Source organism: Mustela lutreola, chromosome 3 (genome assembly GCF_030435805.1).
Source record: "Mustela lutreola isolate mMusLut2 chromosome 3, mMusLut2.pri, whole genome shotgun sequence".
Classification (NCBI taxonomy): domain Eukaryota; kingdom Metazoa; phylum Chordata; class Mammalia; order Carnivora; family Mustelidae; genus Mustela; species Mustela lutreola.
This window is the reverse complement of record NC_081292.1, coordinates 102,987,391-103,012,253: the sequence shown is the minus strand read 5'-3', so window position 1 is coordinate 103,012,253 and position 24,863 is coordinate 102,987,391. Positions and strand designations below refer to the sequence as shown.

Here is a 24,863-nt window from a genome sequence, read left to right as displayed (position 1 = left end):
TTTGGGTCAACTTCTTGGGTCAAAGGGTAAGTATAGAATCACTGATGTGTTATCCCTTCAGTCCTGAGGTCCCAAACCATGTCACTATCTTCTTTCGACATCTCAGAGTCCTCTCTGACTATTCTTGCATTATTTTCTAAAGTGATAGTTGCAGTTATCAAGAAGATCAGAGAGAAACAAATCTATGTCATCTGAACTGGAAGTCATGCAACAGATTTTAAGAATGTAATTTTTTTTAAAAAAGTAAAGATTTTATTGATTTATTTTAGAGGGGGAGGGAGAGAGAGAATCTCAAGCAGATCTCTTGCTGAGGATGGAGCCTAATGCAGAGCTCAATCTCATGACCCTGAGACTGCAACCTGAGCTGAAATCAAGAGCCAATGCTCAGCCATCTGAGCCACCCAGTGCTCCAAGAATGTGATTTTAAGTATATTACAATGATGCTTGATTTTTTTAAATTTTATTTCATTTTCCTTGTTCAGTGTTCCAAGATTCACTGGTTATACAACACACCCAGTGCTCCATGCAATACGTGCCCTCCTTAATACCCATCACCAGGTTCACCCAACCCCCACCCATACCTCGAAAACCCTCAGTTTATTTCTCAGAAATCTGCAGTCTCTCGTGGTTTGTCTCCCTCTCCAATTCCCCCCACCTCCCTTCTGCTCTCCATTTTCCAATGTCCTCTGTGTTACTCCTTGTACTCCACAAGTAAGTGAAACCATATGATAATTGACTCTCTCTGCTTGACTTATTTCATTCAGCATCATCTCCTTCAGTCCCATCCATGTTGGGGGGAATTAGAAATTAAAGATAGAGCTACCCTCTGACCCTGCAACTGCACTATTGGGTATTTACCCCAAAGATACAGATGTAGTTAAAAGAAGGGTCATCTGTACCCCAGTGTTCATAGCAGCAATGGCCACAGTCACCAAACTGTGGATAGAACCAAGATGCCCTTCAACAGATGAATGGATAAAGAAGATATGTTTCATTTATACAATGAAGGATTATGCCTCCATCAGGAAGGACGAATACTCAACTTTTGTATCAACATGGATGGGACTGGAGATTTTTCTGAGTGAAATAAGTCAAGCAGAAAGAGTCAATTATGAAATGGTTTCACTTACTTGTGGAGCATAAGGAGTAACATGGATGACATTGGGAAATGGAGAGCAGAAGGGAGGTGGGGGGAATCGGAGGGGGAAACAAATCATGAGAGACTGCGGACTCTGAGAAACAAATTGAGGGTTTTGGAGGGGGAGTGGATAGTGGTTGGGTGAGCCTGGTGGTGGGTATTAATGAGGGTACATATTACATGGGCACTGGGTGTGTTTTATAGCCAATGAATCTTGAACACTGAAAAAAATAAAATAAAATAAACTTACAAAAAAAGAGAGAGATATTCAGTGAAAACCTGATTATCATCCATCTGCCTAGACCTGCCCTGAGGCTATTGTAGGTAACTTGTGTCTTCTACCTGTGTTTCTTTATAGAAATGCAAGCAAATACAAATGAGCATTATACACATTTTTTTAGAGCTCATCTTTCCATATCAACACATAAAGTGTTCCATCATTCTTTTTTCAGCTGTTTGGGATTCAGTTGTAGAGCTGTGCCATAATTCATTGCATAAAGCCCAGATTGATATGCTTTTGTAGATTTTCTTTTCTAATCCCATATGACTAAAACCACAATGAATAAATTTGAACATATATCATTTCACACACTTGCACGAATATCTGTAGGTTAATTCCCAAACGAGAGATTGCCAGGTCAAAGGACAGGTATGATTTTTGCTATATATCACCAAATTGACTTCCACAAGCATTCAGACATTTTTCACTTTGACGACCAAAAGATGAGAGTTTCACACTCACTAACAAAGAGAGTTGTCAAAAGTTTGGATTTTTGCCAGCCCGATAATTATTTCTTGAGAAAATAGAAATAACATTTTTAAAGCCCTGGCAGTGTTTAGCAAGTGATAGGAGAACCTTATGAATGTTGGGTCCTCCTCCTCACAGTCTTCAATATGCTTCACAGTTTCATTTGGTCAAGACGCTGGAAAGCATACAATCCATGTCTGTGTCTGTATCTACATCTATCCTTATGTCTATGTTATCTGTATCTGTATCTATATAGAGATATAGATATATAGAAATTGTATATATATGCTGAAACATACATGTATATATATTTCTGCCTTTATAAAGTGTTTTGGGGGCAAAATATATGTATGTGGCATGATTATGAAGGTAATTCTTTGTTAATTCTTTGTTAAATTCTTTTGTTAAATGAAGTTAATTCTTTTTTTTTTTATTATGTTCAATTAGGTAGCACATAGTGTAAGTTAAGGTTAATTCTTAACAAAGGTTAATTCTTTGTTAAATAAGTGGAATAGATAAGATTCAAGAGATCAGAACAATATGGGGTACCTAAGGTTAGGGCACCAGTGAGGAGCGGGAAGTCCTTACAGGATACAGGTGTTTGCACAAGTGGAGAGGACTTAAATAGAGGAGTTGTGGTAGCAGAAGTAATGTCTCATGCTCATGGCATGTTGATAGAGATGATAAAGGGGAGAATGGATAGCCAATATTGCCTTGGGAGCCAATAAGGGGAGCAGAGCAAGTTGACTGGGTAAGCTTCATGGGGGGGCAATGGGCAACCACGCTGGGCATCAATTCTTCAAAAGTCTTCTTGCATAATGTGGATCTTTTAATTTCTCGATTAGTAGAGATCATTTCAGGTTTTGTAACTATAAGTTAAAATGATGTTAAGGTGAGAATAAAAGTGAAAGAGGAAAAAAAAAGCAAAAGTTGAAATAATGTCTTTGTGATAATCATCTCTTGGTTTCCTCATTCTTCCTACTTAAAAAAAAAAAAAATACCCTCCAATCTTCTAATTAGAGGATAAAAAATAAAAGGGAGTGCACAGACTCCCTTATGTGATTCCTCTAAGAAATCAAAGCTCTTTCATTTTCAATTTTCTAGCATAACAACATAAAACAATCTCATTAAGGACTTTGTTGAATATTGGTAAAGGTTAGGCAGAGTTCAGGCAGCAGTGACTGAGAAAAAGTGTTGGAGGGTTTGTACAGAGGTTGGCAAACTTCAGTTAAGTTTTCCAGAAGCTGGGATTGCACAAAAAAAGGAAAGCTCACAGGTAATGATGAGTCAGGAGACATTCCCTCAAACCTAAAGACCTGGCAGGCACAGGAGGCAAAAGGATGCCCTGAAATGTAGGTTTATTAGCGGGGGGAATTGTGAGGAAAAGATTGTTACATGTGCACATAATGGGCATCCAAGAAAGACAAAGATTATCTCTGTGGTAGCAGAGGCCATCTTCCCCAAAGGTGATCCCATGTTGCAGTATAAATAGTACTATGGGGAATCCACTCCAAAGTCCAAGAATAAGCCATGTTCTTAAGCTGGGGCTCTCTTACAGAAGGAAATAAGTTTTCATTACATATTAAAACAGATGGTGAAACCTCTCTACTTTAAATCTGCCTTAAAGTGACTCTTAATCTCACAAAACAAACTGAGGGTTGCTGGGGGGAGGGGGCTTGGGAGAAGGGGGTGGGATTATGGACATTGGGGAGGGTATGTGCTTTGGTGAGTGCTGTGAAGTGTGTAAATCTGGTGATTCACAGACCTGTACCCCTGGGGATAAAAATATATGTTTATAAAAAATAAAAAATTTAAAAAAAAAGAATCTTGAAAGATTGACATGCAAGTGATCTGGAAAGTCTATAAATTGAAGTTGTTGTATAAATCTGGTGCATGCTATCCTGAATAAGCTGGTTTTCTTTGGGTCAGAAGGCCTCAGTGGCTCTCTTGTCTGTCAGGTTGTAGGCACTTGGTTAGGGAACAGTAGCACATGCAGATAGCAAGCAGACTCATTGGGACAACATTTAAGGCGAGGTGATCGCTGCTTCCAAGGCTTTGTCCATTCTGGCAACCAGTATTGGACTCTAAGAGGAAGACAGAATGCCCCAGTCAAGCCATTCACTTAAAACAGTTTCCTATCAGTGGCTTTATCTCAAGGTCTGACAAGGGCAAAAGGATAACTGAAGATTTAATCCAATCTAGATGGGAATTAAATTCAGTTTAATATGCGTATTTATAAAAAAAGTGATGACAGAATCAGAGAATGATGAGATCAGGCTCCACGATCCCCTCGCTGGGAAGCTTTACACACTACTCAACCAACAACGTAACTATTTCTTCCAGCCTCTATCTCTCTTAGGTCCCGGACGTATCCCTCTGTGTTGTCTCTTATCCGTCCCTCACTATCTGAGCAGGGATGGCACCTTCTTCCTCTAGAAACCTTTGCACAGAGTTCTCATTTGGGTCTATTCAAGTGCTCAAAAAAGATGCTTTCTGTGTGGCTGGTCTTGGTGGAAGGCCGCAGCTATTACCCCGCTCTCTCCCGGCCCCGAATCCCTTCCTCCTCTCCCAGCAAATCCGTGCCTCCTCCTCGAAGCAGCTCCAAGTGTGTTCGGTAATTCTGAAGAGTTTTCCCACACTTATTTCCAATATTCCACTTTATAGCTTCTGTCTACTTTAGTTTCTCTTCTCTTCCTCTCACTTTGCCCCTCCTCAATTTCTCAGGCACCTACAACACAACAGACAGTTTCAGTGCACAATTCCCATGGTCCCATTTACTCTTCAAAGAAGCCAATGAGGTTAACAGTATTATTACATTTTACAGAAGAGGAAATTGCAGTGCAGTGATAATTGGTAGCTTCTCTATCCATTTTCCAGTTTTCTAGGACACTGCTGCACACATAACTTAAGAGTGAGGTCAAAGGCAGGATGAAGGTCTTTGGACACCAAGTGAAGCTTGTCAAGAGTCCAGGGTTCCTGTTTGCTTGTGAGAAGAGCTCAGGCACATTCCTAGGAGAGGTGGGCTGCCAGCTTTGCTCCTTGACCATGGAAATGATCCACTACCAATGCTATGTTCAGTTGCTGTACTCTGAGCTGGGGCAGATCAGAATTTCAAAAGCCCCAGACTTACATAATTCTGAACATTCCATTTAATAATTTTTTCTACATTATTTGTAGAATAAGAAAATAAATTGCTACAAATGACAAATTGAAAAAGTGGTATCACAAATATGTCCAAATTTAAAAAATATTTTTAGTAACTCTGATATAATTTTATAGTCCTTTTATATAGTTATATATATTTGACTGGGGTTTTTTTGTCCCTCTCTTTCTAAAAATATTTTATTTATTTCTTCTTAGAGAGTAAGAGCATATTAGCAAGATCAGGAGAAGGACATAGAGAGAGGGGGAGAGAGTAAGAAACTCTCAAGAAGACTCCCCACTGAGTATGGAGCCCAATTGGGTTGCTCAATACCAGCACCCTGAATTTATAACCTGAACTGAAACCAAGAGTTAGCTGTTGAACCAACTGAGTCACCTAGGAACCCCTTTCTTTTTCCTCTGTACAAAATGATTTTATTATTTTTTTCTGCAAAGAATAAAGTGGTAATTCAGCTTTTCTTCTAGTATGGTTGATTGAAAAAAAATCAGGCTGATAATTTAGAAAATGATCTCTTAGAGCACCTTCTATTATAGGTAACACCAGATACACATTCAAAATACCCACTGTTTATTTACTTTAATGTAAAACAACATGACAATAGAACCGAAAGTTTCAAAATATCACCTTTTCTCACCTGGTTATCTGATAAACATAACATAGCATAACGAATGCTAAGTGTCAACATTTTTTAGGCATGCCTAGTACTAAATTGTTTTATTTTTATGACTAGCTCCCGATGTTTGGAGACAAACATTCAAACTTTTTAGATCCCCATTTTTTGTTGTTGTTATGGTAAGATACATGTAATTTAAAAGTTACCATCTTAGCTGCTTTTAAGTGTGAAGTTCAGTGATATTAAATACATTCACACTGTTGTGCACCCACACTGACCGTCAATCTCCAGAGCTCTTCTCATGTCATAAAACTGAAACTGTACAAATTAAACAAAAACTCCCATCCCTGTTTCCTGTGCTGCATAAACTTTTATGAATATGGTTGAAATTGGAAGAATTCCTGTCAAGTTTTATAAATTAGATAGAAGATTTATAAGAATTTCCTACACACGGGTTTCTGACTGCATACACTTGAAACCTGGTTTCTCTATGAAGACACATACACTTTGGATGCAGGGGCTGCCTGGGTGGTTCAGTGAAATAAGAGTCTGCCTTCAGCTCAGATCATGGTCTCAGGGTCCTGGGATGGAGCCAGGCATTGGAAGTGGGTCCCCGCTCAGCAGGGAGCCTGCTTCTCCCTCTCCCTCTGCCTGCTGTTCCCTCCGCTTGTGCTCCATCTCTTTTTCCTCTCTCAAACAAACAAATAAATAATCTTAAAAAAAAAATAAAAAGAAGAAGAGGAAGAAGAAGAAGGAGGCGGAGAAGGAGGAAGAGGAGGAGGAGGTAGACCGGGATGGGGAGGAGGAGAAGAAGAAATGTCTGGTGCTGGATGCTACAGGAGACATTTCTATTGAAATACAACCTCTGGCCCTGACAGCATTGGCATTGCTTGAGTTTGCGGAGGGAACAGCAGAAGTGTTCATGAAACCTCCTCCCAAATCACAATGGCTAGCAATAATGGTATCTGTGAATATCTGCAAACCATGTGGTTATAACTCACCCATCTGTGGCTAAATACATATCCACAGTATACCTTCCCCTTCACTGGATCTTAAAACTTTCTATGGTTTCTCCAATGCTACCTGGCATGAGAAGTGTGACAATCGGAAGGACAAGGAAAAGAGACAGTGGTATTCACCAGTTGCTGTTAAATATTTTACTTTAATGGATTATAATTAAAATATCCCACTTTTAAAAATCTGGTAGCTTTAAAAAAAAAAAAAATCTGGTAGCTTTATAGGTGTTAACTTGGTTTGGCTGAACTATATTTCCCAGAATTTTCTTTCTTACATGTTTCTACTTAGGGAAGACCAAAAGAGAAATACTGTTGGGAGGTTCGAATGGTGGCAGGGAGGCAGCAACATTGTATAGCTGACATTCACTGTTCCTGATTTGGTGCCTCACTTTGCTTGTTTAGGGCAGCAGTAGTATTCCCGCTACCACTCTAACTCCTCCAGATCTTACTTCAGCTTCTCTGACTCCTGGCCAGGTGCATGTGTTTAGCTCTGTGACAAGGGGCCCCAGGTTTTGCAGAATACTCAAACCATTAAAGAGAGAGACAACAGGCAATGTCCTGGGTTTCAGTCCATCCTGGGCTCAGCGCACAGTCAGGGGTTCCAGAGTGACATTGCTTCCCCACCTTACATCCATCTTCCCTTCTCCACTGTACCCTCAAGTTCCAGCATCCAATAGAAGAACCACAACCTTATGGTAACTGCTTCTCAGCTCCCGCAAATTCTGTAGCAGGTGCTGCCTAATGGACCCATAAAATATCCCTATAGTCTACTTCTAGGATTGAACCCAAAGGATACACAGTGTTTACAAAACCTGTCAATACATTGCTGGGACAGCAGTTAGGGCATTGCAAGGGGGGGTCCCAAAGCTTAAGCTTTTATTTTTTTTAGCTTTATAATATATTCACATATTCCCAGAGATTTGTGTCTCCATTTCCTCGTTGGTGGTCATGTTTCAGCATGATTAGTATTCTGTGATCACTGTGATGATGAGAAGGATTTGTAAACATAATCTGGTAGTAAGAATTCAGTGGGTTTTGACTTTAAGCTGGAAATGGGCATCGTACATTGCACCAACACAAGATGTCCTGAGTGACAAAATTAATTATCCTCAGTAAGGAGAGCTCAGGGCATTTTTTAAATCTCTTTGTTTCAACTATGTAGTCTGCACATACTAAAAAAAAAAAAAAAAAAATTGTCAATGTAAAATGTTTTTCTCACATCTTAAAAGAATAGGCATCTGCCAATTTGTACAGGAAAACATTCTTTATAGTGTGCAAATGCAAAGTACTAATTTATTGCATAGTATGGCCTTTACACAGGGAATTCTGGACTTCTTAACAATGATGGTAAAATATAGACAGATAAATATTGTGTAATTATTTCCAAGATGCCTTGAAGGAACTTTTACTGGGATTGCCCTTATTACTCTGTCTATTTGAGACCAGTTTTAGAAAGTTACGACCACAATATAACTATTTTATGAGTTTCTGTTTGCTGGTAGCATTTAGAGGAGAGTGCAAGGAGTTTAGAGTCAGGGAAGCACCATCAGAGTCCCCCACTATTCCCTCACCAGTTGGGATGGCTAGGGGCAAAGCTCTTGCACTCAGTGAGCTCCTTTGTATATATCCAAAAACAGGAATGCATGCTACCAAGCTTGGCACTCAGGAATCTCCCAAAAACTAAGCTAAATTTTTAAGGAGCAAGGCAAAGGTAGGCTAACTAAGATAACAGGCAATCCCCAAAGTTCAGTGAATAACCAAAATAAAAGTTTCTTTTTACCTCACATCACACTGTAATGGGGCTGAGCTATGCGGTCATACAGGGACTCAGTCCCCTTCTCTCTTAGTGTTCCACTTCCTGCTTAGTCCTCGGGACCCTCCGTTCTGCTTGTGAAGGAGAAAGAAGGTGAGAATCACACATGGCATCTTTCTAAGTGTCACACCAGGAAGTGAGGCACATGCCCCTATGGGGCAACTGGGGCATCTGCTGGGGCAACGCTCAGCTAATCTTAGTGGCCTGCACATGTCATGCTGTTCTACCTCTAACTTTTAAAGTGTATTGTCACTTCTGCTGGGAAGGCTGCAGGATTGCTTGTCAGCCTAGGACACTTCTACTCAGCTTTTCACACCCAGATCAAGTGCCATCAAACCAATGCCTTCAGTTAGGCTTGGGTAGTCTTTTGGTCAAATGTATACTAGATTTTGTATATGTCCTAATCTTAGGATATATCATATTATACTATAAATGGTGATGTGTCTATTTCTTTGTTATTCTGCTGGAGAATAGAAATTGCTTTTTCTTTTTAAGACCCTGAAAATTAGTACAGGCATGTAGTTATCAATATAGTAATTGCAGAGCAGACATGTCATCTAGAACAACAGATGGTATGGGAAGCACACTCCTGATCAGATAGATGTCTTCCCAGTCAGTACACTGGTTGGATATAAACCCTAGATGTGGCAAGAACCTGAGCCCTCTGGGGGCTTCTAGTCTGGGCTGGAATGTTTTCAATCAACACTTGATCAAAGTAGTTCTAGGGAGCATGGGTAGGAGGAATAGCAGGAACTGATTGTGAGCGCCAACTATGTGTTTGCTTGGAAGTTCTTTGTAACTTTCTGAAGTATATCTAGCAACACACTGTTAGATTTAGGAAAATGTACACCTACCATGGTAATCAGGCAAGGTTTATAAGACTCAGAAGCAAGAAGGTTAGCATTTTAATGCAAAAGTCTTTGGCTAAAACAACAAAAAAACTCTTTTTCACTGCATCCCTGAAACCTATTCTCAAGGAAATTATCATTTGGTTGTGAAATCAAGGCTTACTCCCATGGAGCAAGTGTGGACCACTCAAATCATGATATGAGTCTACTTTCCAAAGCATGACCCCAACCAAGAGCAGGCAGATTAGAAAATATGTGCCTTGAGCCAGGCACTGGGGAGGTGGACGTGGTGGGCTTTAGTTCACTTTTTCATGCCTGCCTGAGGTAAGGAGGTTGGAGGTCCTCACTTGGAGGCCCCCCCCTTACCAGATGGCAATTTCAGTACCAAAGCCAAGGTCACTAAGTAAGTCACGCTATCTTATGTTTCAAGATTATTTTCCACCAGCAATTTGTACTCCTTATCTAATCTGTCCACAACATCCCAGCCCGCTGCATTAGTGAAGTTTTGTTCTGTGTAGGATGAGAGGAATGCCATGAATCAGGGGTTCTTGAACACTGTGAGCCTAGGAAAGGCCAGTTTAGCCCCAGTGGAACTGAGTCTATAGTTGACACTGGCCTGTCTGCAGAATTTATGGTTTTGTTTAGACTGGATTTTTGTTTCATTTTCTTTATGTATAAAACAGAGAGTAAAATATCCTCATATACTCACATCAAATATCATCTTAAAAGCATCACCTCTTTTTTTTTTTTACCAATTTTTGTTATTTTTTCTTTTTATTAACATGTAAAGTATTATTTGTTTCAGGGGCACCATTCTGTGATTCATCATTGGTCTTACACAATTCACAAGCTAAGGTAAAGGGATGTGATCTAGTTAGAAGCCTCAGGCATATGCGAAGGCGATTATCATCTATGGGTGCTTTTTCAAATTTAAGTACTTCAACAATTGAAAAGATTTCTTTGTTATGAGTAAAGCTAGAAAGTCATAATTAGATAGCTAGGTCTTTCTGGAGACCTTGTGGGGGAACTGCCAGAGCTGTAAGGGCAGGTATGTTTATAAAGCTCCGAGTTTATAAAACTCTGAGGGATGCTAAAAAGTTTGTAAATATTTGTTGGAGACTCTGAAATTGAAATAAGTCTCTGAATATCATGTTTGATTTTTCATATTGTTTATCTGACTGAATGAGATGCAAGAACATCTCTATAAAGAGGAGAATATACACAACATAACCATGCCTGTGCTCAGACATCAGTTGCTGTGCTGCTGGGTGGGTGAGCTCAGACAAAGCCAGGGTTATCTCCTGAGCCTTTGTTTACACCTCTGTAAAACTGAATCTCAATATTGCTGTATGAGACTAACAATCCTGCATGTAATGTGCCTAAGGCTGTGCCTGGCACATGGTAGGCATTGTTTATTATCAAATAGTAACTATTACCATTATGTGAGTCAGTGATCCGACTCTTTGCCATTTCCTTATGATCAGTAAATTTCTACCCAAAGTTTTTGTGCTTTCTTATTGCATGGTAGCCTAGATTTATACTGAATCTTTGTGTAATTTGAAATGGATTTTTGGATTATAGTGACAGACATATTTAAGGCTTAAATCTTACCATTGTATTAAATCAACTTGTAAACATTTTTTTTTCCTCCAGAAGAAAATAATACTTCTTGCTATTTCTCAATTGATTTCTGATTCTTTCCAAATGAGATGCCCAGATGTATGGAGTCCTAGATAAGCTGCAGAATAATTGTCTTCAAATTCAAATTCAGTTGTCTTCAAGCATGCATAAAATTGTCCCTGCACCATACTTGGGCTTCTTTTTAGAAATACTTACAATGTCCTCTTGTTTAGATTTTAGTTCTTACTCAGCGGGACTTCTGCAATGGTCTTCTCACTTGTCTTCCTATCCTCGGTCTAACTTATTTTAGTCTAGTTTCCAGAGAGGTCTCTTAGAAGGGCATGTTTGAAGACATGTATGGTCCTCATTGGTCCCCTTGGGAGCTCTCCTAGCTTATTCATTTATATGTTTCTAAATCAGCCAACAGTCATTTGTTGAACACCTACTAGGATCCAATCTAGACCCTGAAAACACAGAGACATTCAAGGTCCAACTTCTTCAAATTTTATCATGTAAATGGAGAATATAACTCAACCTACACCCTTATCTGACTTAAAATCTGAGAGCAGGGCAGAGCAGGGCAATATCTTATTCATTTTTGTATCCACTGCACCTAACTCTTTATCTAACACAGGGCTGGTGTGCCATATATATTTTGATAAAGTTCCAGATAAATATCCTAAATTCACTATGTACATGTACTTAGTCCTTTTTTATTTAATTGTTGTAAATGATTTTAAATGGTAACAATCAGATGGCTCCCCATGTCTGAATTCCTATTGTGGGGAAAGTGCCATATCAGCTAATTTTCATATATTACCTCATCTAATTCGCATAGAAATCTTGAAAGAAAAGGAAGAGTCAAGAGATTAAGCAATTTACCAAAGTCTTTTAAATTATTGGTGGTGTTTGATTCCTAAGCTGTTGGCTTCCTAATGTTTTCTAGAAAGACATCAAATGGTGCAATGATAGAATTAATAACCAGTGATAAAAATATAAAAGTAGTGTCATATATTGAATGAGCTGGTAATTACTCTTGATTTACACAAATAGATGATGAACATTACCCCCAAAGTAGTGCAGTATCATGAAAGAAAACAAAAGGGAGCAAAAAATATATGGAGACTGCGTTCTGGGCAAAAGTTGAAATTATTTTGTCTATGGGTATGTCAATGCCAATGCTTATTGAAAACTTGAATTTTCAGCAAATGGAAAATAATTCTAAAAAAAAGTCATGCTAGCTGCCAATATTTAATAAGTGTGGCAAAAAAATAAGTTTTTTTGTTTGTTTGTTTTTGGTTTTTTGTAAAACAAAGTTTTCCAAGTTTTAACTTGCAAAAGTATCACCTGGAGATCTTGTTAAAACACAGTTTCTATAATGCTCTGCCCAGAGATTCTGATTCAGGATGGAGTCCATGAATTTGCAAGGCTAGTGAGCTCAGAGTTTTGTCAGTTGCTGCTGGTTTAAGGAGCACAACTCAGAACCGCTGCTTTAGAAGTGGTGTATTTCCCCTGAGGTTCACGCCCGTAGCTGCCTATGGAATCCCACGGCTTCGCTTCCATGCACCTGATAAGCTAGACGTAATTCAGTTGTGGATTACTAGGAAGGTTAATATTAAGTATGTTTACATACTTATCATTTACATAGAACACATCATTAAGGATAATTACTAAAAGTTTTATAGATTAATTTACTGGCTTACAGAGGGTCAGGATGACAACATAACAGGAATATTAGACACAAGATTTTCTATTGAGCAACCATTGTTTCATCTTATCTTATTTTAATGAAATATGTTGTAGCTTTTAAGGAGAAAATGAAATATTGGTGTAGTCTCGGGTGGAGGTTATGCAGGACTCAAACATGTTCCTTTCTGATGGGCATGTAGCTGTAGTCAGACAATGTGGGTCCAATGTAATAGAGACCAGGGCTCTGATGCAGTGTGTTTGCCAGGTTTGAGGTAAATCACCTTTTTGGATCTTTCCTATGACCTAACACCCTGCCCCTTGATCTTCCCCCCACCCCAGGTTTATTGAGGTCTATTTTTACATCATAAATTTCACCTGAAGTGTACAGTTCGGTGGTTTTCAGTATATTTACACAGTTGTACAACCATCATCACTACCTAATTATAAAACATGTCAATACCCCAAAAGAAACCCCATACACATTAGCAGTCATTCCCCATCCCCGATGCCCACCTCTCAAACATCTACCCTCAGATGCAGGCAGCTATTAACACATTTTCTGTATATATAGCCTTGCCTTGTGTGGACAGTTTAGATATATGAAATCATACAGTATGAGACCTTTTGTAACTGGCAAATTTCACTTAACATAATGGTTTGAAGGTTCTACGTTCATCCATGTTGTAGCATGTGTCAATACTTAACTCCTTCCTGTTGCCTAGTATTTCACTCTATGGACAGGTTTTGTTTCCCTTTCATCACTTGATGGACATTGGGCTGTTCCATTGTTTTTCTATTGTGAAAAATGCTACTGTGAACACTTATACACAAGTTTTTATGTGGACATGTGTTTTCATTTCTTTAGAGTATATACCCAGAATTAGAATTGTTTGGTTGATTTGTATGATGACTAAGATAACATAATAAATTAAAAAAGAAGAGTTATTTGGTCATATCTCCCATTTTAAAGCTTTTTATTTTGAAATTCACAGTAAATTGGGGAGGGAGCTACTAAGATGTCCTACATACCCCTGACCTAGTTTTTTCCAATGGTAGCATCTTGCATAACTGTGGTATAATACCAAAACCAGGAAAATGACGCTGATAATATACACAGTGTTAATTAAGATGGCTTCATTTGGCATGCACTTCTGTGTGTGTGTGTGTGTGTGTTTCTGTGCAATCCTATCACATGTATGGATTTGTGTAATTGCCACCATAGTCAGGATGAGAATACTTTTATCACGAAGTCCCTTCATGATGTCCCTTTACAGTCATACCCCTTCCATCGTTCTCCCCATTCCTAACCTTTAGTCTCCACTACTTTGTTTATATCTTTACTAGCCTCCTTTCCAGTATTGCAAATGTTGTAGAATCTTTTCCTGTTTTCAACCTGTGCCATCTATGTACAGGCTGTGACATCAAAAGATCTGTTTTCTAACTTAATTTCTTGACACATTTTTTGAGATAATGTCAGCAATCCCATCAGTTTTAACATACTATTATTATTTTTTTCTTTTCTTGTACTGAAACCAAGCAAGGAAAAATCCCGCAGACCTACTGCACAAGGGATTTGCTAAATGTAATTAAATAAATGGTTGTTAAGTCCAAAATGCTTCACAAGTATTTACTTAATTACTAGAATTCATTTGATCTTATTTATGTCTATAGGCCCTGTATGTAGATCTGTAACTAAATATTCAAGCTCGTGGTAATTAGACTGCCAGGGACATAGAAAGAAAGAAAGGAAATAGAGCTGAACCATTTTTAAGACCCCCCCTCCCAAAATATGTATTTGTTTTGTAAGCAAGTTTCTTGTCTATTTCTATAGTTTTACAAAAGGAATATAAATGGTGGGGCAGAAAAACTACAGCTCTGACCTTGGTACTTGAAAAGGTGAGATCTAAATAAAAGTGTTTTGCTGTCTGAATACTATCATTATCTTTAATGAGAGTGGGCATCACAAGGACATTTCATATTGTACCTTAGGCAATAAATTAGCTGTCAGATCTAGATTCATACAATTTGCCTTAAATATGAAAACACTGATCCATCTGCTCTGACCAATTACATTATATATCTGTATATATTACTATAAAAATATATTCTAAAGAGTCTTTATATGTCCATTGTCCTTTTCATTGAAAAGCACATATCTTTGTGTGTGCCCTTAATTAGACCTTCAAATGTAGCATATTTGTCTAGTTACTCTTTTGAGTGGAGACAACTCTTGGCCCACTGGCAGATTCTTTTGTTTTTCATTTATGGTTTTATCTTCTTCTTGATAGGAAATGTGGTGCTTCTCGTGTAGATGACATCTGATGGCAATCGAAAGCCTGTATAAGACATATGATGTCTCCTTTATTTAAAGATTTTATTTATTTATTTATTTGAGAGAGATGTGAGAAAGAGAGAACCAGGTGGAACAGGTGGGGTGGGCAGAGGGAGAAGGAGAAACATACTCCCCAATGAGCAGGGAGCCCAAAGTGGAACTCGATCCCAGGACCCTGAGATCATGACCTGAGGCAAAGGCAGACACTTAACCAACTGAGCCACCCAGGTCCCTTTTTTAAATGATTGGAATTGATCATATAAACTTTCTCTTTGGCCCTAACATTGGGTTAAGACCACACTTGGCTATAATGTTCTTTCAAAATAATCTGTTGGGTTCTAATTGCTAATATTTTATGTAAAATTTTGTTATTGATATTCATAAATGAGTCTGTAGATTTCTTTTTTGGGGTGATCTCTGTTAGGTTTGAGGATGAACTTTATACTCTATAACACACTTGGAAATTTTCTCTTTTCTTTTCTGTGCTTTGGAAAAATATAAGAGGCATTAGGCTTATCTTCTCTGTAAAAGAATCTCCAGAGAATTACTTTTTAAAGATTTTATTTTTTTAATTTTTATTCTATTTTTTATTAACATATAATGTATTATTTGTTTCAGGAGTACAGGTATTTGAATTATCAGTCTTACACAATTCACAGCACTCACCATAGCACATACTCTCCCCAATGTCCATAACCCAACCACCCTATCCCTTGCCCCATAACCCCAGCAATCCTTAGTTTGTTTCCTGAGATTGAGTCTCTTGTGGTTTTTCTCCCTTCCCAATCCCAAAATGTTTCATTTTTCCACTCCCTACTTGACACGACCCCCCCACCAGCCTCTCAAATTCCTCATATGAGAGAGAACATATGATATTGTCTTTCTCTGATTGACTTATTTCGCTTAGCATGATACCCTCGAGTTCCATCCATGTCATTGCAAATGGCAAGATTTCTTTTTTGGATGGCTGCATTTTATATATATATAGAGAGAGATCTATAGATATATAGATACATAGATATCTCAGATCTTTTTATCCATTCATCTGTTAATCGACATCTAGTTTCTTTCGATAGTTTGCCTATTGTGGACATTGCTGTTATAAACATTTGGGTGCATGTAGCCCTTTGGATTACTACCTTTGTACCTTTAGGGTAAATACCCAGTAGTGTGATTCCTGTGTTGTAGGAAAGCTCTATTTTAAACTTTTGAGGAACCTCCATACTGTTTTCCAGAGTGGCTGCACCAGCTTGCATTCCCACCAACAGTGTACGAGGGTTCCCCTTTCTTTGCTTCCTTGCCAATATCTGTCGTTTCCTGACTTGTTAGTTTCAACCATTCTGACTGGTATGAGGTGGTATCTCACTGTGGTTTTAATTTGTATTTCCCTGATGCCAAGTGATATTGAGCACTTTTTCATGTGCCTGTTGGCCATTTGTATATCTTCTTTGCAGAAGTGCCTGTTCATGTTTTCTGCCCATTTCTTGATTGGATTATTTATTCTTCAGGTGTAGAGGTTGATAAGGTCTTTATAGACTTTGGATACTAGCCCTTTATCTGATATGTCATTTGCAAATATCTTCTCCCATTTTGTCAGTTTTTTTTATTTTGTTGATTGTTTCCTTTGCTGTACAAAAGCTTTTGATCTTGATGACATCCCAATAATTCATTTTTACCTTTGCTTCCCTTGCCATTGGTGATGTTTCTAGGATGAAGTTGCGGGGGTTGAGGTCTAATAGGTTTCTGCCTCTGTTCTCCTCAAGAATTTTGATGGATTCCTATCTCACATTGAGATCTTTCTTCCATTTTGAGTCTATTTTTGTGTGTTGTGTAAAGAAATGGTCTAGTTTTATTCTTCTGCATGCAGCTGTCCAATTTTCCCAACATCGTTTGTTGAAGAGACTGTCTTTTTTTCCACTGGACATTGTTTACTGCTTTGTCAAAAATTAATTGACCATAGAGTTGAGGGTCCATTTCTGGGCTCTCTATTCTCTTCCATTGATCTGTGTATCTGTTTTTGTGCCAATATCATACTGTCTTGATGATGACAGCTTTGTAATAGAGCTTGAAGTCTGGAATTGTGATCCCTACAATATTGGTTTTCTATTTCAACATTCCTTTTGTTATTTGGGGTATTTTCTGGTTCCATATAAATCTTAGGATTTTTGTTCCATTACTTGGAAAAAATTGATGGCATTTTGATAGGTATTGCATTAAATGTGTAGAATATTTTAGGTAGCATAGACATTTTCACAATATTTGCTCTAATCCATGAGTGTGGAAAGTTTTCCCATTTCTTTGTGTCTTCCTCAATTTCTTTCATGAGTACTTTATAGTTTTTAGAGTACAGGTTCTATGCCTCTTTGATTAGATTTATTACTAGGTATCTTGTGATTTGGGGTGCAATTGTAAATGAGATTGACTCCTTAATTTCTCTTTCTTCTGTCTTGTTCTTGGTGTATAGAAATGCAACTGAGTTCTGTGCATCGATTTTATATCCTGACACTTTACTGAATTCCTGTATGAGTTCTAGCAGTTTTGGAGTAGAGGCTTTTGGGTTTTCCAAGTATGATATCATCTGCAAAGAGTGAGAGTTTGAATTCTTCTTTGCTGGTTTGTTTATTTCTTTTTAATATCTGATAGCTGAGGCTAGGACTTCTAGTACTATGTTGAATAGCAATGGAGATAATACACAGCCTTGCCATGTTCTTGACCTTAGGGGAAAAGCTCTCAGTTTTTCCTCATTGAGAATGATATTCACTGTGGGTTTTTCATAAATGGCTTTGATGATATTGAGGTATGCATCTCTATCCCAACATTGTAAAGAATTTTGATCCAGAAATGATGTTGTACTTTCTTAAAATGCTTTGACAGCATCTATTGAGAGTATCATATGGTTCTTGTTCTTTCTTTTATTAGTGTATTATATCACATTCATTGATTTGTGGACATTGAGCCAAACTTGCAGCCTGGGAATAAATCCACTTGGTCATGGTGAATAACCCTTTAACTGTACTGTTGGATCCTATTGGCTATTATTTTGGTGAGAATTTTTGCATCTGTCTTCATCAAGGATATTGATCTGTAATTCTCCTTTTTTGAAGGAGTCTTTGTCTGGTTTTGGGATCAAGGTAATGCTGACCTCACAAAATGACTTTGGAAGTTTTCCTTCCATTTCTACTTGTTGGAACAGTTTCAGGAGAATAGGTACTAATTCTTCTTTAAATGTTTGGCAGAATTTTCTTGGGCAGCAGTCTGGCCCTATGTTTTTTTGTTTGTTTGTTTGTTTGTTTTTTAGCAGGGAGATTTTTGATGACTGCTTCAATCTCCTTACTGGCTATGGGTCTGTTCAGGTTTTCTATTTCTTCCTGGTTCTGTTTTGGTAGTTTATATGTCTCTAGGGATGCATCCATTTCTTCCATATCATTAAATTTGCTGGTGTATATTTGCTCATAGTATGTTCATATAATTGTTTGTATTTCTTTTGGTTGGTTGTGATCTCTCCTCTTTCATTCATGATTTTGTTAATTTGGGTCCTTTCTCTTTTCTTTTTGTTAAGTCTGGCCAGGGGGTTACCAATTTTATTAATTCTTTCAAAGAACCAGCTCCTGGTTTCATTGATTTGTTCTACTTTTCTTTTGGTTTCTATTTCATTGATTTCTGCTCTGATCTTTATTATTTCTCTTCTCTTGCTGGGTTTAGGCTTTCTTTGCTGTTCTTTCTCCAGCTCCTTTAGGTGTAGGGTTAGGTTGTGTACTTGAGACCTTTCTTGTTTCTTGAGAAAGGTTTGTATTGCTATATACTTTCCTCTCAGGACTGCCTTTTCTGTGTCCCACAGATTTTGAACAGTTGTGTATGCATTATCATTTGTTTCCATGATTTTTTTCAATTCTTCTTTAATTTCCTGGTTGAAACTTTGATTCTTTAATAGAATGATCTTTAGCCTCCATCTATTTGAGTTCTTTCCAACTTTTCTCTAGTCATTGAGTTCTAGTTTCAAAGCATTGTGGCCTGAAACTATGCAGGGAATGATCCCAATCTTTTGGTACCAGTCAAGATCTGATTTGTGACTTAGGGTGTGATCTATTCTGGAGAATGTTCCGTGTGTACTGTAGAAAAATGTGTATTCTCTTGCTTTGGGATGGAATGTTCTGAATATATCTGTGATGTCCTTCTGGTCCAGTGTATCATTTAAAAACCTTCATTTCCTTGTTGATCTTTTGCTTAGAGGATCTGTCCATGTCAGTGAAGGGAGTGTTAAAGTACCCTTCTATTATTGTATTATTATTATTTTTTAAAAGATTTTATTTATTTGTTTGACAGACAAAGATCAATAGTAGGCAGAGAGAGGAGGAAGCAGGCTCCCTGCTGAGCAGAGAGCAAGATGCGGGGCTTGATCCCAGGACCCTGGGATCATGACCTGAGCTGAAGGCAGAGGCTTTAACCCACTGAGCCACCCAGGCGCTCTTATTATTAATGTGTTTCTTTGATTTTGTTATTAGTTGGTTTATACAATTGGCTGCTCCCATGTTACAGGCATAGATATTTAAAATTGGTAGATCTTCTTGTTGGACAAACCCTTTAAGTATGATATAGTGTCCTTCCCCATCTCTTATTATAGTTTTTGGCTTAAAATCTAATTTATCTAATATAAGGATTGCCATCCCAGGTTTTTGATTTGTTTTTGTTTTTTGTTTGTTTGTTTGTTTGTTTTTTCCATTGGCATGATAAATTGTTTTCCACCACCTCACTTTAAATATAAAGAGGACATTGGGTCTAAAATGAGTTTCTTATAGACAGCATATCAATGGATCTTGTTTTCTTATCCATTCTGATATCCTGTGTCTTTTGATTGGGGCATTTAGTCAATTTACATTCAGGGTAACTATTGAAAGATATGAATTCAGTGCCACTGTATTGCCTCTAAGGTGACTGTTACTGTATATTGTCTCTGTTCCTTTCTAGTCTGTTTCTTTTAGTCTCTTTCTTTGCTAAGAGGACCTCTTTCAATATTTTCTGTAGGGCTGGTTTGGTGTTTGAAAATTCTTTTAGTTTTTGTTTGCCCTGGAAGCTTTTTATCTCTCCTTTTTTCAATAACAGCCCAGCTGGATATAGTACTCTTGGTTGCATATTTTTCTCTTTTAGTATTCTGAATGTATCATGCCTGTCCTTTCTGGCCTGCCAGGTCTTGGTGGATAGGTCTTCTGCCAGTCTAATATTTCTACCATTTTGTGTTACAGACCTCTTGTCAGAAGCTGCTTTCATGATTTTCTCTTTGTCACTGAGACTTATACGTTTTACTATTAGATGATGGTCTGTGGACCGATTTTTATTGACTTTGAAATGGTTCTCTGTTCCTCCTGGGTTTGATGCATGTTCCCTTCACCAAATTAGGGAAATTCCGTACTATAATTTGCTCCAATATACATTTTTTCCCCACTCTGTCTTCCTTCTTCTTCTGGGATCCCAATTATTCCAATATTGTTTTGGCTGATGGTATCACTTACATCTCAAATTCTCCCCTTGTGGTGCAGTAGTTCTTTGTTTCTCTTTTTCTCAATTTCTTTATTCTCCATCATTTGGTCTTCTTTATCACTAACTCTCTCTTCTGCATCATTTATCCTAGCACTAAGAGTCTCCATTTTTTCTTATTGCACCTCATTAATAGCTTTTCATTTTTCAACTTGACTAGATTTTAGTTCTTTTATTTTTCCAGAAAGGGCTTTTATTTCTCTAGAATGGGATTTGCTAATATCTTCCATGCTTTTTTCAAGCCCAACTAGCACCTTGATAATTGTTGTTCTGAACTCGTTTTGACATGTTACTAATGTCCATATTGATTAGGTCCCTAGCCATCAGTACTGCCTCTTGTTATTTATTTATTTGAGGTAAGTTTTTCAGCCTTGTCATTTCATCCAGATAAGAATAGATGAATGAGAGAACAAAGTACTAAAAGGGTCATAGCAACCCCAGAAAAATACACACTAACCAAATCAGAACTTGGGGGAGAAGAAGGGGGGGGAATATATATATATATATATATATATATATATATATATATTTATTAGACTCATGAGTGGAACAGGGCCACACACACTTGATTTTGGGTATATTTTGGTCTGTTAGAAGAAACCATCTTCCAAATTTTAAAGGAAGAAAGACTTATATATATATACAAAAATAAGGGTAAATATGATGAAGGGATGGAAAATGACTGTGAAGATGAACATATAAAAGAGGTTCTAGAAAAGCAATTGATAATATAAGAAGTTGGTTAAAAAAAGAAAATAAAAGAGAAAAGAATGTGATCAAGCTGGAGATTAAAACAAAGCCATGCTCTAGATTTAGGGTATATTTTGATCTATCAGAAGAAACTTTATCTCAAAATTTTAAAGAAAGGAAAACGTATATGTATACAAAAAATAATGTCAAATGCAATGAAGGGATAGAATATGAATATAACAATGAAAATTTAAAAAAATTAAGTTATTGATAAAGTAATTAAAAATGTTAAAATAGGATGAAGGAAAATTTTAAAAAAATAGAGTAAGAGGGATTCCTGGGTGGCTCAATTGGTTAAGCAGCTGCTTTCGGCTCAGATCATGATCCCAGCGTCCTGGGATCGAGTCCCACATCAGACTCCTTGCTCAGCAGGGAGCCTGCTTCTCCCTCTGCCTCTGCCTGCCATTCTGTCTGCCTGTGCTCGCTCTCTCTCCCTCTCTCTTTCTGACAAATAAATAAAATCTTTAAAAAAATAGAGTAAGAAAAAAATAAAATTTAAAAGATTTAACTTTGCAAGACTAAAGAATCATGTGAAAAGCCATGAATTCTATATGCTGTATTCCTATATTTCTGAAGTTTTGCAGTTCTCATTGATAGGTGAACTTGGTCTTGGCTGGATGTTCTTGTTGATCTTCCAGGGGAGGGGCCTGTTATACTGATTCTGAAATGTCTTTGATGCAGGTGGAATTACACCACCCTTGCCAGGAGCCAGGCTAAGGGGGCTGGTTCAGAGAGCGAATCTGCTCCGTTTCATTCTTGGTAGCTTTTGTTCCATGAACACTCCCCGTACAGCTTTGGAAGAGGAGAATGAAGATGACAGGCTCCCAATCTCCAGCCTAGAGGAGCTGAGAGCTCAGGCTCCCACTCATCAGTTCACCCTCAGAGAAAAGAAGTCAGTCACTCTCATCTCCCTAATCTCTGGCTGCACTCTGTGCTCACCCAGACCATGACTTAGCATTTCTACCTCTGGTGCAGCCTAGAGGAGTTGAGAGCTCAGGATCCCACTCATCAGTTCACCCTCAGAGTAAAGAAGTCAGTCACTCTCATCTCCCTAATCTCTGGCTGCACTCTGTGCTCACCCAGACCATGACTTAGTATTTCTACCTCTGGTGCACGGCCTCATTTGGAGTCTCCAAAACTAGCATATTCCTGCAGTGTACTCCCACACTGCTCTTCTTAGAGGAGGAAGGAGGGGATCTCTCCAGATCTGCCAGTTGTGGGGTCCCTGATCAAAGAGTAATGGTCTGAATGTGCCTTGGATCAATGTTTAAGGTAACCCTGAGCTGACAGCCCACTCCTTGGCTCTGTCTCTGCAACCAGCTTCCCCACTTTGGTACCTGGGACCTCTGCCACACTCAGGTACCCCGGGTCTTTCTGTGGCCCAATGTGTCCTGAGACCACATGTCCCCACAAGGGCTCCACCCATGCTTAGTTTCTCTAGCAATGTCCCTCAGTGGAGCAGACTTCCAAAAGTTCCTGTATTGTGCTTTGCTGATCTACACTTTCCTGGAGCTGGCGCTACCCCTGTGGTCTCTCTTCCCATATATTGCCACAGATTCACTTCTCCACACATCCTACCTTCCAGAAAGTGGCCGATTTTCTGTTCCTAGAATTGCTGCTCTTCTTCTCTTCAATCTCCTGTTGAGTTTGTAGGTGTTCAGAGTGGTTTGATAATTACCTAGCTGAACTCCTGGTTCCTGATGATATTTAAGTGGTGATATTTAGATCTCCTACTCCTCCACCATTTTGCTCTCTCTGGAGAAATTATATGATTTAACACTTATTACTTGATACAACAGAGTTTCCTATGGGTACTCTTTAAAAACTTGTTTTTCTCTTTATTTTATAGAAATTGGTCTTTTATATTTTTCTATCTATATTGGGGTAGTTTTGGTAAGTTGAAGATCCTGAATTTTTTGATATCTAGAATCGTGTCTTTTTTATTTTATTTTCTGAGATCTTAACATGGAGTTACTGAAAAATGAGTTTTCAATAATTGTGTATGGTGTATTTGTTTCACCTGTAGCTGATCAGAGAAGATTCTGGGCCCATACCACCACCAGATCTTCAACTTTGTAATGGAGTGATCATGAGATCTAAAAATGCACATGGCCAAAAATTAGAGAAGTTGAAGGAGGAAATATTCCATCTGGAGGAGCAGCTGGCTTGACTTGGCTGCCCTTTGTTAACAACTTAAGTCAGAAGATAAGTGAAAACATGTGTGATCTCCATAGCACTACGATCATGAAATAGATGTTTGATGTGTCACTTGCACCTTCCAAATCCCATGTAAAATATCCCTCTCAATCACAGAATCTAAGACCAAAAGAACATATTGAAAGTCACTGACTTGTCTTTAGGGGTTTCCCATGAAATGGTCCAAGCAGATAAACTTATAGTAAAGTATATGGAGAGCAAACTACAGATATTTTCTGAAAGCAGTCAGTATTTTAGAGACCACTGATTTAATGGGGGACTATAGAAAAGCATCTGACATCCCAGAAAATAATCTAACCTGACTGATAAGATGGAGACCAAAACAAAACACAAAATAATACAACTAAACACACACACACACACACACACACACACACACTACTTGGAGAAACAATGTACACAGAAAAAAAATGTCAAAAAAGAAACTATATTATAGTTAATATTCTTAGGGATATTAGAGATATATTATATCAGTAAATCAAGAATAACATGGTAATGGGGTGCCTGGGTCTTCCTTCTGTTCAGATCTTGCTTCTAGAGTACTGGGATCAAGGCCCGCATCAGCCTCCCAGCTAAGAGGGGAGCTTGCTTCACCCTCTGCCCCTCCCTCACTCTTATGCACCCCCCAAATAAATAAAATCTTTAAAAAATTGCATGCTATTAAAAAAAATTTAAAAAGGAAAAAAACACTGGATTTTTTTTTAAATGCTACAATTGAGGTACCTCTAAACTGGAAAACCCAACAAATGAACTTTAGTTTATTTGATAGACATTTGATTAATATTAAATAAATTGTGGTATGTCCATATCATAGTAAGCCACTAAGAAATTAAAATATTGATACATGAAATGACTTGAGTGTATTTCAAGAGTGTATTTCATTGTGCTGAGTGAGAAAACCAGTATTTTTCTTTCTTTTAGAGAGAAAGGGAGATAGGAAGGGAATGGGGGTTGTGGTGGGGGGCATCAGAAGAAGAAGGAGAGAGAGAAACCTAAGCCGGTCCCATGCACAATTCAAAGCCTGATTCAGAGTTCGATCTCATGGCCCTGAGATCATAACCTGAGCTGAAATCAAGAGTTGGATGCTTAACCAACTGAACTACTCAGGTCCCCTTAGGAAGCCATTTTTAAGAAGAAATACCTGGTGGAACTCCTGGGTAATAAATAAGTAAATCTTTAAAAAAGAGGGGAGGAGGGAAATGCCTGGCATGTTGGTGATTTGACCAGGGAGACAGCTGTACACTAGATGGAAACCATACCATTCATATTGTATCAGGACAGAAAGATCCAGAAGATAATTTTTCAAAGAGACTGAAATCCACAGAATACCTGAAATGCCCAAATATTCAGAGAAAAATTTTATTATGACACACATTTTCAAACA

General features: G+C 38.1%; 1 protein-coding gene across 2 annotated transcripts in view; it reads left to right on the top strand.

The window, feature by feature from the left end:
• The window catches only part of CNTNAP5 (contactin associated protein family member 5), an 842,021-nt gene that overhangs the window by 501,595 nt on the left and 315,563 nt on the right, over positions 1-24,863 (top strand). The gene's annotated exons all lie outside the window — the stretch shown is intronic.